General features: G+C 37.4%; 1 protein-coding gene across 6 annotated transcripts in view; it reads right to left on the bottom strand.

The window, feature by feature from the left end:
• IL3RA (interleukin 3 receptor subunit alpha) overlaps positions 1-5113 on the bottom strand; it is a 12855-nt gene that overhangs the window by 3098 nt on the left and 4644 nt on the right. The gene's annotated exons all lie outside the window — the stretch shown is intronic.

Genomic DNA, 5113 nt, shown 5'->3' with positions numbered 1-5113 from the left:
AAAAAAAAGCTACAAAGGGACATGAGATGCTTTGTCAGATTTTATCTGTGACCCTATGTTTTGGGGACTTCGAGGAAATGACTGTTGATAAACTTTTTTGTCCAAGTTCGTGAACTGCAAGTTCCCTGTTGGGGCATCAAGATCGATAACCTGAGCTGCACAAGCGACACCCACCCGGACGACCATCTGGGTTTCCGCCGAAACTTTCTCCGAACCTCACCTCTTCCTCTAAAAAGCTCATCCACGGAAATTTCTTGTGAGCTGAGCCTGTAATTTTGAATGGATTGTTATGCCTCAAAATTTACATTCACTTCTGCCCAAATAACAGTGCGTGAGTGGTGGAGTAGTAAATACGAGTCTTAGCATATTTTTATTATATTTGAGTTTATTTTTCTAAATACTCTATTTATACAAATACTGAATAATTACATATTAGTTAACATAAGTACAAAATACTTATATTTTAGGTTTTCTACTTTATTTATCCAAATAGTGAATAATTATATATTAGTTTATATAATTATAATATAATTATATTTTAGTTTATTTTTCTAAATACTATATTTATGCAAATAGTGAATAATTATATAGTGAATAATTAGTGAATAATTATAATTACATAATAGTTTATATAATTATAATACAATTATATTTTAGTTTATTTTTCTAAATACTATATTTAGAAAAATAGTGAATAATTATATATTAGTTTATATAATTATAATTATATTTTAGTTTTTTCCTAAATACTATGTTTATGCAAATTTTGAATAATTAAATAGTGAATAATTATAATTATATAATTATAGTTTATATAATTATAATAAATTATATTTTAGTTTAGTTTTCTAAATACTGTATGTATACAAATAGTGGATAATTATATATTAGTTTACATAATTATAAAATAATTATCCTTTAGTTTATTTTTCCAAATACTGTATTTAGACAAATAATGAATAATTACATATTAACATAATTATAAAATACTTATATTTTAGTTTTTCTACTTTATTTATACAAATAGTGAATAATTATATATTCGTTTATATAATTATACTATAATTATATTTTAGTTTACTTTTCTAGGTACTATATGCTAATAGTGAATAATTATACATTAGTTTATATAATATACGAATAATTATATTTCAGTTTAGTTTTCTAAATACTATATACTAATAGTGAAGAATTATAGTCATTTATATAATTATAATATAATTATATTTTATTTTTGTAAATGCTGTATTTATACAAATAATGAATGCATATGTATGTGTGTATGTACACATATATCTGCCATGAAAGGACATAACCATGGCATCTTCTGTCATTAATTAATCAATAACGTCCACGCGCGCTCTTTCACATTGCTTATTCTCCACCCGATTATGGTTCTGCTCACAAATAAAAAACTCTCATGCCAAAAAAAGAAAAAGGCCAGGAAAATCTGGACGGCAAATACAACAAAACCAATGCAAACACGCAGGACGTTGTTCCCTGCCGTGCGTGAGCAATCCCCGCCTCCTTCCCGGAGGCGGCGTCCTCCACTTTGGGGCACTTTCCCAAAACCCCAAACGGTAGGAAATCCCCTCCAGGTCGGAGGTCAAGGGTCGGGCCTCGGATTCCCGTCTCCCCACCAGCGGCGCTGCCAAGCATCCCTCCCAGGAGCGTTTCCCGTCCGGCACCTGCTGAGTGACGACCCACCCACCAAGGAACAGCCGGAAAACACTCAACGCCGCGTCTTTTTAAAGGAACACGAAAGGCCAGACCCCCACCAGCCCATCGTCTGCAATACCTGGGACCCCATAAAACATTCCCAGCCGGGCAGAGATGCGGGGACGCGCTTCCCGGCGACCAGGGCGAGATGCCCGTGCGTGCAAACAGCCCCATAAACGACAGGCGTGCAAGGAACTGACAAGGACCTTAAAAGAGCCACTAGAAATATGTTCCAGGACTTAAAGGGGACGGTCCTCACCGCACAGGGAGGGATGGAAAATGCGTTTTTTTTTTTTTAAAAAAAGAGCCAAACGGGACTTGTAGGACAGAGAACGTCTGAAATGCAAAAAAAATGCAGCGCATGGGCTTCCAAGCGGGTGGCAAAGAAAAGGTCGGAGGACTTGAAGGAAATGCAATAGGAGGGGTGCACGCTGAAGCCCCAGAGAAAAAAATATGAAGCCAACCGACCAGGAGACCCCACAACCCAACTGCTTAAAAAAAAAAAAAAGTGGCATCAAGAAATTCTGCAAAACAACCAGAGAGGGGGGGAAAAAAACACAATACCTATTAACAAAAAAAAAACAAAGATAAGAATTTCCGCTGATTTCTCGCTACCATCGATGGAAGATAAGAGAACGCCATCCCGAAATGCGGAAGGAAAAACCACCGCCGCAGAAAGCCCCTGTTGACACAGAATCCTGTGTTTTGCAAGAAAAGGAAGGTGAAAGGAAGTCGTTTTTCAGACTGGCAAAAACTGAAAGGATTCTTTCCCCGAAAGACCGGGGTTCTGGAGAAAGGTTGAAGGACGCTCTTCCTCCTGAAGGAAAAGAACCCCAGATGGAACCTCAGGTCTACACCAAGAAACACGAGAGGAAAGTGGGAACAGGGATCCACAGCGAGTGTCCCCAAATGTATGCAGACACGCAAATAGCACGCGAATATGCAAATATACGGGAACATGCAAATAGCACGCGAATATGCAAACAGCATGCAAATATGCAAATGTTGTGCAAACGGTTTTGAATGCGCGAATAGCATGTGAACCTGCGAATAGCGCGTGGAAACGCGAATAGCATGTAAATATGCAAATAGCTCGTGAATATGCACACTGTATAAATATGCAAATGATATGCAGACGTATCGAATGTGTAAATAGCAGGCAAACATGTGACCAGTATGTGAATATGCAAATAGCACGCGAATATGCAAATAGCATGTAAATATGCAAACAGCACGTGAATGTGTGAATGGTGTATAAATATGTAAATAGTAAATATGTAAAAATGTGATTGTTTAAAATAAAAACAAGCCCAGTGCAGGGTGGGCTTTATAAAATGGGTAGACGTGAAAGGTGTGACAGCGTGAAGGACGAGGGGAGAAATAAAAGTATTCTGTTTCAAGGCTCCCCCGTCCTGGGCGAAGTAGAGTGATATTGGAAGATGGAATGCGATCGATGAAGGGCGGATATTTAAAATCCGGAGGAACCCGAAATCGATAGCGAGGTAGAGACAAAAAGCCAGTGGAGGAAAAACAACGGAACGCTAAAAAAGAATTAAGGGAACAGGTGCCAGGAAAAGAGGGGAAAAGAACAAAGAAAAACTGAGGAAAACAGCAAACAAGTAGCAAAATGGTAGAATTAAACCCAACTGTATTGATAATTACATGACATGTGAAGGGTCTAAACGGCCCAACGGAAAGAAAAGGTTGTCAGAGTCGATTAAAAAAAAAATCCCCCCACAGTGTGCTGTCTACAAGGAAGGTACTTTAAATGCCTTTAATTTACATTAAATTAAAGTGTAAATTTAAATAATAGATATTATTATGTATTAGTTATTTTCTGTTATTTAAATTAAATAGTGTAAATTAAAATAATGAATTTTTTAGTTAAAATAATTTAATTTTAAATCAAATTATTAAAATTAAAATTTCAATTTTAAATTCAATTCAATTTAAATCAATTTATTTTCAAATTAGAATGTAAATAAATTAAAATAATATTAGATAGTTTAATTAAATAAGTTAAAATAATACCGAATTAAAATATTAAATTTAATATCAAATTTAACAATTTAAATTAAATTAAATGAATAGAAATTAAAAAATTTAAATTGAATAATTAAATTATTTAATTATTTACTTTAAGTAATAGAAAATTATTAAAATAAATTTAATAAATTAAATTTATTAAATGTATACATTTAATCACACATTCAAATTAAATGTCAATGAAAATAATAGAACAGTGTATTTTGCAGAAACTCTAATCATGTGAAACCCGAAAATGCTACATTAATGTAAGACCACGTAGACTGCAGGACAAGGACGGTTTCTGGGATAAAAAGAGAAATTTCCACAGGATAAAATGGCCCTTTCATCCTCATATCTGTGCTCCCAGGAACAAAGTTTCAAAACGCGTGAGGCATAAGCACAAACTCCCTCTTGAATTGAGGAAACAAGTAGAGAAAACAGTAAAACCAGAGAAAAGTTGATAAAAAAAATACCAGCTAGTCAATAATAGCAGAATTCGTATTTTTATCGGTTGTCCACGGAAGATTCATTAAAATCTTTAATCATTTCAAAAAGTACACGGACAGCCAAGAAAACCAAAAGCTGTTTCTATGCAAAAAACAAGATAATTGGAAAAACCTCAAAAAAAGAGGGGAAATAAAATGAGGAATTTTAGGAACGAAAGAGGAGACAGAGCAGAAAAGGAAACGTTTTCGGACTCATTTTATGGGACCGGCGCGTTGTCCCGACGCCAAAATCAGACAGAGACGTTCGAAGAAAACGCGAGGCCTCATGAACACAGACACGAAATTCCTTCCCCAAATATCACCCGCGAAAATCCAGCAATAAATGAAATTGGCATCCGGGGTTCAAAACTCTGTGGGAACGGAAAAAAAACGCGTCACGCTAACGAAAAGCCAGCTGTGAAAACCGTGGAGCTAATTCATACTCGAGTGTGGAGGACTAACCACTTCTCCTTAGGACTCGAACAATTCGCTTCCTGCCTGTGGTCAATGATCCCAGAAAACCCGGCGGCCTGAAGTGACCACAGAGGAGGCTGCGGCCTCGGCCCCAGACCGGCCCCGAGGTCGGCGTGGGGTGTCACCCTGGGACTGACATCTACCCAACGAAACGGGACCCCGTCTGCCCCGTAAAAACTCCTGCATGGTGTCCACACACTCCTCCAGGGAGGTCAGAGGTCACGATGCCAGGAACCCCAGGACATCCCCTCGAATTCAGCCCTGTGAGGGGCTGAATCGCGGGCCACCCGAATTCAGCCCTGACCCCAGGACCCTTGCACGGGGCCTTATTGGCAAACAGGGTCTTTGCAGCTGTGATGAAGGGAAGGATGGAGAGGAGGGCTTCCTGGAGGAGGCGGCCCTGAATC

This window comes from Equus quagga, chromosome 10 (assembly GCF_021613505.1).
Source record: "Equus quagga isolate Etosha38 chromosome 10, UCLA_HA_Equagga_1.0, whole genome shotgun sequence".
In the NCBI taxonomy this organism is placed as follows: domain Eukaryota; kingdom Metazoa; phylum Chordata; class Mammalia; order Perissodactyla; family Equidae; genus Equus; species Equus quagga.
This window is presented reverse-complemented; position numbering and strand designations above follow the sequence as displayed.